The sequence below is a fragment of the Canis lupus genome, chromosome 11, assembly GCF_048164855.1.
Source record: "Canis lupus baileyi chromosome 11, mCanLup2.hap1, whole genome shotgun sequence".
Classification (NCBI taxonomy): domain Eukaryota; kingdom Metazoa; phylum Chordata; class Mammalia; order Carnivora; family Canidae; genus Canis; species Canis lupus.
Window position 1 is genome coordinate 25141799 of NC_132848.1, and position 14172 is coordinate 25155970.

General features: G+C 50.1%; 1 protein-coding gene across 3 annotated transcripts in view; it reads left to right on the plus strand.

Annotated features, from left to right (window-relative positions):
* The first annotated feature begins 6340 nt into the window (after positions 1 to 6340).
* Positions 6341 to 14172, plus strand: part of PACSIN2 (protein kinase C and casein kinase substrate in neurons 2) — a 136484-nt gene continuing 128652 nt past the window's right edge. The window contains exons 1-3 of one of the 3 annotated variants that reach the window (XM_072843650.1): positions 6373 to 6465; positions 9908 to 10000; positions 10289 to 10373. The gene's annotated coding sequence lies outside the window, so the exon portion shown is untranslated. Of the gene's footprint in view, positions 6466 to 6675; positions 6744 to 9907; positions 10001 to 10288; positions 10374 to 14172 lie in introns of those variants that run through there. The other 2 variants (XM_072843648.1, XM_072843651.1) reach the window with 2 other exon arrangements.

Below are 14172 nucleotides of genomic sequence, written 5' to 3' on the forward strand. Positions count from 1 at the left end.
AGACACAGGCAGAGTGAGAAGCAGGCTCCCTGGGGGGAGCCCGACATGGGACTCGATCCCAGGACCCCGGGATCATGCCCTGGGCCAAAGGCAGACATTCATCCACTGAGCCACCCAGGTGTCCCCGTCTGTTCTTGAATTTAATTCCCTAGTGGCGGGATCCCTGGGTGGCGCAGCGGTTTAGCGCCTGCCTTTGGCCCAGGGCGCGATCCTGGAGACCCGGGATCGAATCCCACGTCAGGCTCCTGGTGCATGGAGCCTGCTTCTCCCTCTGCCTGTGTCTCTGCCTCTCTCTCTCTCTCTCACTGTGTACCTATCATAAATAAATAAAATAAAATAAAATTTAAAAAAACAAGAGAGAAAAAAAAATTCCCTAGTGGCCATCTTGTTATTGGGGGTGAGCCAGCACTCCCCCGTCCAGATGAGGACACTGAGGCTGAGAAGTGAGCTGACTCGCCCAAAGCTGTATCCCCAAAACTATGCTAAAGAATGAAGTCTGTCAGAAGGCAAGCAAAGCAAAATGCAAAGAATGAGGAACCTCTGAACCTGTGACTGAGTCCTAGGCTTTCCTAATTGCTGGTGGAAAAAAAAAAAACAAAAAACTTTTTAGTAAAAGATTAAATAGCCCGTGTAGCGCAGGCCTTTCCTCCTTTCTTCTGACGCTACCGAATGACCAGGACCCAGTTACACATTAACCAGAGTGGTGGTTCCTTGGGATCCTGCCCTCCGCTGACATTTCTTGTACTACTGCCGTGATGGGGGTATTCTGACACATAAAATCCTGGGCCCGAGACCATTCCACCAAGAAGTGCTCCACCCACCCCAGGTGAGGAGGTGTGGCCACCTCTGAGGCAGAGACCTGGCCCCCACTTCCAGTGTTTCACAGATGGTGATTGAATGAATGTGTCAAGGACAGACACACGGACACAGGTCCTCTGGTCACAGCTGGTCTGGGGGCCAGGAGGAGCCCTCGATGCCTCCCCACTGTCTTCAAGTTGCGTCTTTATCTGTAGCACTCTCCATGAATCTTACATGTGATCAAGAGCAGCATTTTATGGGTGTGCTTTCGTTTTATAATGTAATTATGGTATACACCTTCCTTTACAAGTTGACATTCATAACATTCATCTGTTACAAAAGGGCAAAGTCACTTTTTTTTTTTTTTGGAGGCACATTTTGAGACCAAGGTTTTTAAAAAAATTAGCTTGGGTGTCTAGTTTCATTTTGTATCAAGGAAATCTGGAATCACAGAAGTAGTTGCATATGGTAATACTGTGAAACAAAATAAAACAAGATTTTGTTTTACAATCACAGGATGCCCTTTCATTTAGCTGATCCGGGAGCCCGCCAAGGGAAAGATGATACTTTGGATTCAGAGTGGAATCACTGTTGGCATCCAGAACTTTCTCATCCTCCTGAACTGTGGGAACTCAAAGAGGGAGTGTGGGAGTGAGTGGATATGTTCATCTGAGGGGAGGAAATACTTTACGATGTAGTACATAAAGTCTAGGCATTGTTAAGTCCTTCCTTCAAAGTTTCAAAAGGTTCACTTTCATGGATTGGTTTCCTTGTTGTCACCTGTTCCATTTTGGTATGAATGGCGACACTGTAACCTTGAACCCTCTTCCCCCCAAAAGAAACCCACGAGCCTTGGCACTTAGAGAAGAATCCTTCAGGAATGGTGCTTTTAAGCCTTGGGAGGCATAAGAACCAATTGAGGAACTTGTGGAGAATGGCTCCTGATGCAGGGTGTCCTGGAGCCCGGTTTGGGAGATGCTGTCCGGTTGGTGTGACCACATCCTGCTGGCTTTGTGTGGGCCCAGGCTCCAGGCCTGAGGGTCCTGCCCAGCAGAGTTGTCGCAAGTGCAGCTGTGAACTTGATGGTATAATTGTACGAGAGCAGACGTGCACAGGCCAGAACGAAATGAAACAAAGCGAAGCAAGAAAGGCCAGGATAATTGCCTCCTAATCAATGACACATTTGCAAGGAATCCAGATCTTTCTACAACTTGGCAGGGAAGCGCTCCATTCTGAGGTAAATCCAGACATGTGCTCCTCTAGCCACAACAGTTAACGCTTTGGTGGCTCTAAAGTATTCATAGTTGATACAGAGGACCTCTTGCATCTGGCTTATTTGATCACAGTTAAAATTTTTTATTTATTTATTTTTAGTATTTAATTTTTTTAGATTTATTTACTCATGAGACACACAGGGAGAGAGGCAGAGACCTAGGCAGAGGGAGAAGCAGGCCCCCTGCGAGGAGTCTGATGTGGGACTTGACCCCCATCCCAGGACCCTGGGATCACAGCCCAAGCCGAAGGCAGATGCTCAACCACTGAGCCACCCAAGTGTCCCCATAGTTAAAATTTTTTAAATGATCAATATATCCTGAGGCACTCTTACAAAATGTGTGTGTGTGTGTGTGGGGGGGGAGAGTTCCTTAGAAACACTCAACAAATGATAACTATGCCAGGATCCATCCTAAGAGCAAGTATGGTCTCCCAAATCTTTGAGGTTTCCCTGAGCACTGGATTCTACGTTTATCCCTATTTTACAGTTGAGAAAACAGAGACCTGGAATGGCAAAGTAACCTGCCAACACCCATAGCTATTGGCTGCTCAGATGCCTTCCCCACCTTATTTCCCCTCATGCCTGCCATGCTCTGGCCAAGCAGAAACCTCCTCTCTTCCTGGAGAGCAGGTTTTCTTGCCTCTAGGTCTTTCCTCGTTTCCGTTCACTTTGGCTCATTTAAATACCACTGCCTCCAATATTGTTGCCCTCCCCCTGGAGGGTTTCTGGTTCTCGAGGATCCCTGCTGGCCGTCCATGGGGAGGTTTCTTCTAGACTCTGTGTCTTTGCCCAGTCTTCTCAGGAGGAGAAGCAGGACCCAGGTCCATCCCTCCCTGAAATGCCAACTCCCCCCTCCCCTGCCCTCCATAATCTAAATACTGGGGTGAGTGAATGTCTGTGGCAGATGTTGACTTTTCTTCCTGAACAAGGAACATATATGTGAAAGAAAGACTATTTTAGGGACACCTGGGTGGCTCAATGGTTGGGCGTCTGCCTTTGGCTCAGGGCGTGATCCCAAGATCCAGGATCAAGTCCCACATCGGGCTCCCTGCGTGGAGCCTGCTTCTCTCTCTGCCTATCTCTGCCTGTGTCTCTCATGAATAAATAAATAAAATCTTTTTTTTTTAAAGATTATTTTACCAGCAATACAGATGTATCTGGGTGGCTTTTTTTTTTTTTAAGATTTTATTTATTTGAGAGAGAGAGAGAGCATGAGCAGGTGGAGGGGCAGAGGGAGAAGGAGAAGCAGACTCCCAGCTGAGGAGTGAGCCTGATGTGGGGTGCAAGCAATCCCAGGACCCTGAGATCATGACCTGAGCCCAAGGCAGATGCTTAACCGACTGAGCCGCCCAGGTGCTGGAGAATGTTTTCACCTCAACAAAAATGTTTTGACTTGGGCTGTTTATCCAGGTTGCTTAGTGGGGAAATGGCTGATAAAGGACTACCTGAGTCAGCCTTGGTCCCAGACTCCGGTAAGGCATGTTTTGTGGAGAGGAGGGAGCAAAATGGCAGTTGGCAAAGTGTGACCACATGTTAACTGCTGAGATACTGAGCGCTCATACCTGCTCTCCACACTTTTGCTTTTTTTTGCAAAAAAAGAAAAAAAAAAGCCCTGTGGGATGGGCTCTGTTATCACCCCCACCCACATCACAGATCAGGACAGAGAGAGGCAGACTGCTATAGTAACTGGGCCAGGACCCTTCAGTGGGGAAGGGGCAGAGGCAGGATTGGGCTCCAGGCCAGTCTGAATATCACTGAAGGAGGCTGGACACAATATTGTGAAATGTTTGTGGGGATCCAAGTTGGGATGATTACAGCTGGCAAAAGCGGAATTCTCTGGAAAAATACCCAGATAAGCTGCTGGGATGGAAGGCAACGGTGTCAAATTGCTAGGTGCAAGAAAATGAGAGAGGAATTTTGGTTTTGTCCTAATGTTAGGAGTGAATTGGACAGTTAGGGAGTCAGGGCCAGGGTCCCCAACAAGAAAATATAGAGTCAGGACAGCTAAGATAATACAGCCCTGACACCCTGCGCTGCAGCTTAGATGGGACCACACTCACATTCTACTTTGCAGCCCTTGCAGAAATGACTTCTGCAAAATGTCCTAAAATAAGACAACCACAAAAGCATTTGTCAATATCTTGGGCAGTGGGCAGTTAGGACCTAAGCACCCAGATGTCAGGGAAAAAAAAAGTGGACATTGACCTAATAGGTAGACAGATTCATGTCCAAAGCCCTGATGGGCATGACTCAGCACACACCTGATTGCTTAAGATAGTTCTGCAAAAGAGCTCATAAAACCCCCTAAACTTAGAACTCCTCTCGGAGCAACCCTCTCGGGGGGCCACCCTCTCTCCCTCTCTGGAAGTTTTATACTTTCGCTCAATAAAATTTGCTTGGCTGCCCCCCACTCATTGTCTGCTCTACCTCTTCATTCTTCGAAGCAGGGAGACCAAGAGCCACGGGTGTAAAAGGGAACACAAATCCTTTCCTAAAAAGGAAAGAAAGAGACAAGAAAGGAGCCGATGTGCAGAGGCTGGAGCGCTGCCTGGGTCACATGGCAAAGAAGTGACTTTTGGGACTAGGATGCCAGAAAGGCTCAGGAGGTGTCTTGTTGCTGGGCAGTGCCAGGCTCGCTGCCTCCCTGTGGTGCTCGGTCTGCGGGAACCTCCGCCAGCCTCACCAGTGCTTGGTGGGAAGGGGCATGTGTGTGTGTGCGCGCACACGCGTACCAGGAGAAGGGGATGGGGGCGAGTGTGTGGATTAACCAGTGTGTGGGGATGAGCAGGAGGCTGGAGGCTCAGGTGGCCAGCACCTGTCCAGGAACCTCTAACTGCAATTGGATCATAAGCACGATCGAACAACTTAACATTTGTGTCCTGAGCTGCGGAACAGGATGTCAGGGCCGTATTATCTTAGCTGTCCTGACTCTGTATTTTCTTGCTGGGGACCCTGGCCCTGGCTCCCTAACTGTCCCACCAACTCCTAACATTAGGACAAAACCAAAGTTAACAAATTAGCAACGCTATTTTCCAAACAGTTTGGAAACTGAAAAACCACTCTCTTTCTTCGTGGACTCTTGCAGTTCCTATCCACAGGTAGTAGAATCCTACAGTCCTCACCATGCTGTGTCCTCCTTTCCCTCTGACCACGGTAGTTTAAGCATTTTCCGGTATCGCTGCACTGTGCTCCTGACTACTCTCCAGGCAGGTGATGTGGAACCAGCATGGGCCTGGGTTGGAGGGACCTGGTTGGTTGGTTTGTTTCTTTATTTTAAGGACTTGATTTATTTATTCATGAAAGACACACAGAGGCAGAGACACAGGCAGAGGGAGAAGCAGGCTCCGTGCGGGGAGCCCCGTGCAGGACTCACCCAAAGACCCGGGTGAAGGCCCTGAGCTGAAGGCAGACGCTCACCCACTGAGCCCCCCGTGTGCCCCCCGACCCCGGACCTGGTTTCTGATCTGGCTCTGCCGTTTGCTCTCTTTACTCCAGCCACCCCCCCCCTCCCGCCCCCCAGCTGCCCGGGCTCAGGCTCCAACTCCCGCCCCCCTCCCGGGCATAGTCTTCTCATCACCTCCAAGAGGACGGCGGGAGGCAAGGCTTGGAAATGCTAAGGGCAGGGCTCCGCGAAAGTCAGCTATTTTTTTACCCCTTATTCTCTCTGTAGAATGGGGCTAATACTTCATCAGTCAAGGTCTGGTAAGAACTAGAAGTAAAGTCCATTGTGCCGTGCCGGGCCCTCCTATGCCCTCCCTGGCGGCCCCGTCCACACACACTGTCCGCCCGGCTTAGAATAAGCGGCTTAAGAGGGATGGACGCTCGTGGCGGGAATCTAAGGAAGCCCTGTCGACATCGGCTTCCCCGAGTGCCCCCAGGAGAGGAAACTTTCAGAACGACTACTTCCCCAAAGTCCCGGTCAGGTGAAGTGCTGCCCTTCCGCGCTCCCGGCGCCTGGGTACCAGCAAAGCCGCCCGCCTCCGGGCCCACGGACCGAGCCCCAGCCAACCACCGCCCGGGAGCGACCCGGGGACAGTGACCCCCCCGCGCCGCATCGGGCGGTTAAGTAGGCACTCCCTATTTGATGGACAGGAGGCTCAGCCAATGGCGCTCGGGAGGAGGTCCTTTCGCGCGCCGGGGGGCGGGCCGCCTCCGAAAGCCCTGGCCCAATCAGGGGAGCCGAAGGGGCGGTGGGGCGGGGCCCGGCGCCCAGCAGCCAATGGGGCGAGCGCGGCGGGCGCGGCGGGGGCGGGGCGCTCGGGGCTGGCGGCAGCGGCGGGCGCGGCGGGGCGGGGCGGGGCGGAGGAGCGCGGCCGGAGCGAGGGAGGGAGCCGGAGACGCGGTCGCGGCCGGAGCGGGGTGCGCGGCGAGTCGAGAAGCGAGCGGCGGCCGAGGTGAGGGGCGCGCCGCGACGGTTGGGCGGCGCGGGGGCGCGGGGGCCGAGCCCTGTCAGGCCGCCGCGCTCCGCGCCCGGCGGGGGGAAGCCTCTGCGGGCGGCAGCCTCTGCGGGCGGCGCGCGGACTTCCTGTCGCCGTGGGAGGGGGCGTGTCCGGGGCCGCGGGGCGGGCGGGGGTCGCGGGGGGAGGAGGCGCGGGCGCGCCCCGGGGCGGCGGCGAAGCCGAGGGGCTCCGGGGGCGGCTGCGGGAGCGGCGCGGGGGCAGCGGTGTGGCCGGTAAGCGCCCGCGGGCGGGCAGGGCCGGGTCCGGGGGGCGGCGGGGGCGGGCGGCGCACAGCCGCGGACGAGCCTGTTTGGGGCGCTTTGCCGGCCGCCCTCCATTTCCTTCCTCCCCTCGGTCGGCGCGTCCCTCCTGGCGCCCCGGGGGTCGGGGCGGCGAGGCCTTCCCGGCGAGCAGGTCCTAGGGCCGGGGGGACGCGCAGGAGAGCTGGGGCCGTCGGCCCGTGCCGCCCTCGGAGTTCCCCAGACTCCCTGATGCTTACAAACGCGGGCGCCTCCTCTCCTCTGGGGTTTCGGAGCCTGCCAGGGCACCGGAGGGGGTCCCGGGCTGGAGGGGTAGCGATTGCCACTCCGTAATTTCAGTGCTTGGGGCTCCCCCCAGAGAAGGGAGAGTTTCGTTTCGGAGGGAGTTGGTCGGGAGAGCAAGCGCGCAGCGTCCTTGGGGCCCGCACAGCTGCAGGATGCTGCTCTCCGGTGGGGTGCCCAGGGAAAGATGGCCTTCAAGGTGGGGTGCGCGTAAGCACTTGTGGGTCTACCCTCCTCTACTGCAACTGCCCTCTGTGTTTTTGCGGTTAAGGGAGGGTAGGCTGCCCAGAATCTCCAGGGCTACTCATTACACTGTTTACCAAACACTCCCTGGCTATCCTGATGAAAATCAAGAGAACAGCTTAAAGAATTCAAACCTGAGCTGCTGACGGTGAGCTCACAGCTTCCTTCGCTCCTCTGCAGTTATATGCCCGAGGTTCTGTTTTAAACCTCCTGGGGCTGCCAGCCTGGAGCCCTGGGCGTGGAGACCAACCAGGTAGGCGCTGCTGAACGCCAGCCCTCCTGTTCTTGCCCCAGATGTTCTTACTCCACTTGATTCACAAGCCTGCTTGCAGTCTCCACGTACAGGCATTGAATAGGAGCCAGTGCAACTTGGGTTTCTCGTGATTCACACGGGAAACTCATCTGTGTGCATTTAAACTTAATTTGGAGCTTGGCAATCAGTGTCCTTGATGAGGTTATACTAGTTCAGATATGAGGCCACTACATCGAACACTTTTTTGCGGTGTGTGATTTTCTTGTGGCCATTGTCTTCAAGCTTTAAAGAAACTGACCAGTAGGCTGCTGATATTTATTACTTGGGAAAGTAACATAACACAGAGGAGTAGAAGAGCGATTAAGTCTGCACTCTTTTTTTTTTTTAATTTTTTTAAATTTTCTTGTTTATTTATGATAGTCACACACACACACACACACACACACACACACACAGAGATAGAGAGATAGGCAGAGACACAGGCAGAGGGAGAAGCAGGCTCCATGCACCGGGAGCCCGACGTGGGATTCGATCCCGGGTCTCCAGGATCACACCCTGGACCAAAGGCAGGCGCCAAACCGCTGCGCCACACAGGGATCCCAAGTCTGCACTCTTGATTCACTTTTTGGGAGAAGAATAAAAACTAATTTCAATGGAAAGGGCATGCTCAGCTCATGCTGTTTGGGAACTGGAAGTTTATTACTTTTAGTTTCAAATATATGAGAGGTCATAATGTTTAAATAACCGAAAAGTATGCATATGTCAAAAACAATGGGTTTTGGACATAGCCTGCCACGGGGAGATGAGCTTGTCTTTTCCTAGTCCTGGATGCCCAATGCAGATCTCTGACAGCCAGACCATTTCTCAGGTGGGAGCTGAGGGGCATTTGCTCTTTATCTTTTCATCTTCTTCTCTATTCACTTGAAAGTCTGCGTAGACTGGATTCCTGCTTCTGACAGGGTCATCCGTTGATTCCAGGATGTTATAGAATATCAAAAGATTTCAGTAATTCCTTAATAACAGTAATAGTGCGTTGTGTTTAGAGAATGGGTAGCATTTACCAAGTGCTTTCTGGCCACCCTCACCTGAACCTCCCAGCTGACTCGAGCCTGCTTTATCTGCCATCAGATTGTCATGGCCGCTTTGCGGAGGCCACCTTAGATTATGGAGGTAATGACTACATTCATGTGAGCTGTAGTGCTGGCTCAGTTTTTTTCCCCAATTAGGTTGTTTGGAACTGCAGAGGCATACCTGAGAGCAGTGCAGCAATGCCTCAGTTATGAAGTCAGTTTACATTCCACAGGTAGAGACCTTTCTTTATGGCCCTGGCAATGATCCTTCACATATCTGAAAGCATCGTAGTGGCTGAAACTTGACTCCTGATGGGTCCCAGTGGTGGTCTCTGGGATGGCTCTGTAGGAATTCCTTCAAATATTTAGTATTCAGATGATTATGTTCTGTCTGCTGACCGGAGACAGTCTTAAAAGAGGAATTCTCAAAGTATACTCAGAAGTATTCTGTACCATGCAACATTCTTGGCATATGTGTAGTTCCAAAGATAACTATTTGAAGGACAGTGGCACATGTGTTGGTAGTTTGATTAAAAGCATGTAAAACAAGTGTCTACTTTATGTATTATTATTATTTTTTTTTTAAGATTTTATTTATTTATTCATGAGTATACACAAAGAGGAGAGAGAGAGAGGCAGAGACACAGGCAGAGGGAGAAGCAGGCTTCAAGCAGGGAGCCTGACGTGGGACTCGATCCAGGGTCTCCAGGATCACACCCCGGGCTGCAGGCGGCGCTAAACCGCTGAGCCACAGGGGCTGCCCCTACTTTATGTATTATTGACTTCTTTTTGTTCCCATGATTGCACATTCTTTTTTTTTTTTTTTTTTCACATTCGTTTGCTTAATAAAATAGCACCATGTAATCTCTTTTATTTTCTAGAATAAAATCTTTATTTTGTTTGTAGTTTTTTTAAAAAGATTTTATTCATTCATTCATGAGAGACACAGCAAGGCAGAGACACAGGCAGAGGGAGAAGCAGGCTCCCTGCAGGGAGTCTGATGTGGGACTTGATCCCAGGACCCTGGGGTCACGCCCTGAGCTGGAGGCAGACCTCCACTGCTGAGCCATCCACGTGTCCCAAAGGTTTTATTTTTAAGCCCTCACGCAATGTGGAGCTCAAACTCACAATTGCAAGATTAAGAGTCACATGCTCCACTGACTGAGCCAACCAGGTGCCCCGAAATCTTTATTTTTTAATTGAGATATATTTGACATATATTTGTGTGTATTTAATTTCGTTAAGAAAATTCAATATCAGAAAATCATTGGAGTGTTTCTTGGCTGCAGGCACTGAACTAGGTAGAGAGAAGGATACAGAAATGAAGAAAATGCCGTCTCCACCAGCAAAGACCTCAGCAAGAAGCCTTGAGAAAGCTGAGGGTAGAAACTTTGCTATGAGTTTAGCAACTGTATGTGTGGTGGCTTGTGTAACACACTCTGTGGCTGTATGAGATTTGTGTGGTGCTTTTCCTCCCTAGAAATGTGGGATGGTGGGGTGGGAGGATTGTGGATGGAGATGAGGAGCCCTGGGCCTGCCTTTCCCTCACTAACCTCGAGGCCTAGGACAGTCACATATCTTAGGGTCTCAGTTCTTATATTTGTAAGATGAGGGGCTGAGAGGTTCTTCACCTTTTGAGAATCTGATAAAAATTGTGGGCTTCTTTGCAGAAAGCACGCAGTTTCAGAGGCCCGGCCCAGATTGAAGACTCCAGGACTGCCTCATCTCTAAGCTCCCTCTCATCGCTGATATTCTGTAATCCTATTTTCTTGGTCATCTTTGAGCTAATAATAATGATGACTTGTATTTATAGAGGACACATTCTAAAGCATTTTCACCTCTGGGTTTTTGTTCTTAAAACGTCTGAGCAGCATGGGTGGCGATGGATATTCCTTCTTGTGATGATCAAAGGGGTACAGGCAGGGTGGCTACACCTCTGGTGGAATTACACAGCCAGAGGCTTGTCCTGGGACCAGAACTGGGGTACCTGATTGCCAGCTTGGGGTTTTTCCATTAGGTTTTGCTTCCTTGGTGGTTGTTATGAGTTATGTTTGCCAGTGTAAATATCCCAGAATGTGTCACTTGTAGAGAAAACTATTTGTTCATCTGCTGAAAGGGCTGTTTTTTTTTTTTTTTTTTTTGTCTAAATTTGGATCACTAAACACCTTCCTGCCTGATTGTCAAAAGGATACTTATTTTGTTTTTGTTATTTTTTTCTTACCATGTTTTTCATAGGGACATATTTGTAGGAGTTAGGTGCTTTGAGCAGACTTGTTTAATGTTTATTGATTAAAGGGTACATTGAAGTGATTACTTCTCAGTTGCTTAGCACTTGAAGCAGTTGTAAAATAAATGTTAAGTGAAAACTCCAAATGTTGGACTTTTCTATCCAAATGTGTACTTACAGATGAGACATCCCTTGCGGCCTGTGAGGCTCCTCTCTGGGCCTATAGCTGGGTGGGTTTGAGAGTTGGACGTGGATTATGCCAATGACTATGACTATCCAAGAGTGGCTTCTTGTCACCTCTGGCCAGATTCTAAGTATTGTAGGGACTGATTTTTTTGTTAAAGAGAGCACAAGAGTCTCAGCTAGAGCTCATGTATGCAAAAGAACATGGAATTTTAAAGACTCACAGATGTTGGTGGTTTGTTACTGATGAATCATCATAGTAAAGGTGATTTGAATACTCATGGAAATATAGGATGGTGGTATACAGTAGGTATCACTCAATGTGGTGTGAATCTATGTATGGTCTTGTCTTACTGTTATGTTACGTCTGGTACTATTATTCATTGTCCAGACATGGACAAAGGTATTTGTTCATTTCACAATGCACTTCTGTAGGATACCTGCAAGAATGAGGCAGATATGCACGATCTCCCTGACATTGAACAGAAAGCTTGGTGCCATATGTCAGCTTCCTTAAATGCATTGCTCCCCAGCGGGAGGAATTGGTAGAGGCTAAAAGCAGCAGTGAATTCTGAGCATTAAGCAGTTGAAAGTCACCAAAAAAATAGAAGCCTGGTCAGGAAATGAGGCTGTTGGAGGACAAGGCCCACAACGAAGGGTAAGCATTAGGTTGCTGCCACCTTGCTGGGATGGTGTCCAGTTAAACACATGATCTGCCATAATGCCTTCTTCGTTAGCTCTGCTGGTATTTACAAGCCCTACTCTAACCAGGAAACTTGCATCCTTAGATTGGCTCTTCTCTTCCAGTAGCTTCCTGCCTGTGATTTAAATATCGGTAGAGTGGCAGAGCTGTCACTTGTGAACTCCATTAGGGTGCCAATGTTGAAGTGCCTGCTTTTTATTTTAATTTCACTCCTGAGGGGCAGCTCAGGTGGCTCAGTGGTTTAGAGCCACCTTTGGTCCAGGGCGTGATTCTGGGGACCCGAGATCAAATCCCATGTCGGGCTCCCTGCACGGAGCCTGCTTCTCCCTCTGCCTGTGTCTCTGCCTGCCTCTCTCTCTCTCTCCCTCTCTCTCTCTCTATTCATGCGGGAGACAGAGGCAGAGACACAGGCAGAGGGAGAAGTAGGCTCCTAGGGAGCCCGATGTGGGACTCAATCCCAGGACCCCGGGATGATGACCTGAGCCGAAGGCAGACACAACCACTCAGCCACTCATGTGTCTCAGGTAGCTCATTTTTATTTTATTATTTTATTATTTTTAAATTTTTAAAAAAGATTTTATTTATTCATGAGAGGCACAGGGAGAGAGGTAGAGACACAGGTAGAGGGAGAAGCAGGCTCCCTGCGGGGAGCCCGATGTGGGACCTCATCCCAGGTCTCCAGGATCACGACCCGGGCTGAAGGTGGTGCTAAACTGCTGAGCTACCCAAGCTGCCCTCAGGTAGCTCATTTAACAAGGATCACTGGAGGTGCCCCTGGAGGCTCCAAGATTGACGTCAAAGTTTCCAGGAAGCAGTGGCTGTATTGGAGCAGTGGCTCCAATGAGAGGGCTTCCAGAGGGATTGGCAGCAGTCTTGCCTCAGTTTCTTTGCCTGCATTTACATTTTTAGTTGATAATGCAGTGGCTCCTGGGTTCTGCTGCCTTTCCCTCATGGTTTTTGCTCACATATCCATGAAGTCAGTAGGTAACTTTCACCACTGGTTCCTGCAGAAGGTCATGTTGCAGTAAAGTATAGGAGGTAACATGGTTTCAGAGTCACACAGCCTCAGTTTGAGTTCAGCTCTACCAGGAGATAACTGGATGGCCTTCCTTTTTTTTTTTTTTTTTAAGATTTTTTTTTTTTTTTTTAATTTTTTATTTATTTATGATAGTCACACAGAGAGAAAGAGAGGCAGAGACACAGGCAGAGGGAGAAGCAGGCTCCATGCACCAGGAGCCCGACGTGGGACTCGATCCCGGGTCTCCAGGATCGCGCCCCGGGCCAAAGGCAGGCGCCAAACCGCTGCGCCACCCAGGGATCCCCTTTTTTTAAGATTTTATTTGTTTATTCATAAGAGACAACAGAGAAGGAGGCAGAGACAAGAGACACAGACAGAAGGAGAAGCAGGTTCCTTGAAGGGAGTGTGATGTGGGACTTAATCCCAGGACCCCGGGATCATGCCCTGAGCCAAAGGCAGATGCTCAACCAGTGAGCCGCCCAGGTGCCCCCTAGGTGGCCTTCACTAGGCGCATGCTTTAATGTCTTCAGAACCAGGATACTGACAGCCCCTTCCTCATACGACTGAGGGAGGGCAGTATGGGGTATTGGACCTTGAGAGGTCAGCTCCTGTGCCAGGTCCATAGTGCTGGCTGAGTAACTTTGGTATTGCTCAAAGTACAATGTCTACTTAAGTGAATTTGCTAATTAAGTAAAATGCACTGTTAAAGTGCTTCATTTGATGTTATGTTATCCAGTTCTGTTGAAAATCCTCCTACCATGTGTTCTTCAGCCAAAGTATATTCAATCTATTTGGACCTTTCTTTTGTTTTTTTTTAATTTTTTTTTTAAATTTTTATTTATTTATGATAGTCACAGAGAGAGAGAGAGAGAGAGGCAGAGACATAGGCAGAGGGAGAAGCAGGCTCCATGCCCCGGGAGCCTGATGTGGGATTCGATCCGGGGTCTCCAGGATCGCGCCCTGGGCCAAAGGCAGGCGCCAAACCACTGCGCCACCCAGGGATCCCATATTTGGACCTTTCTTTGGTGACTCAGGGTCGTAGGGATGATGTCGGGGTTGTTGATGTGGGTGAGGCCTCTGGCCCTCCTTGGGATACCTCCCATCCTGGCACTTGCCAGGCCTGGTCCCTCCCCTGTCTTCTCACCACCCCTCTGCTTCTGCTTGCTTCTGCCCTTTCTGGTGGGTTGAGGGCCTGAGGGTGGTCCTATTGTCTTTGGGTTGTGAGGAGCGACCCAGCTTCACCAAAGCCTTGCTCCTTCTGAGTTGGTGATTCTGTGCCTGAGTTGAATGTTCTAGGTTATAGAAATCTTGAACCTGGGATGACAGGCTGATACTGTGACTGGAGGTGTGTGGTGAGGGTGATGATGGCTCATGCTGAAGTGATGAAAAATATCAAGACTTGAGAAAGCAAGTTGTAAGGTGT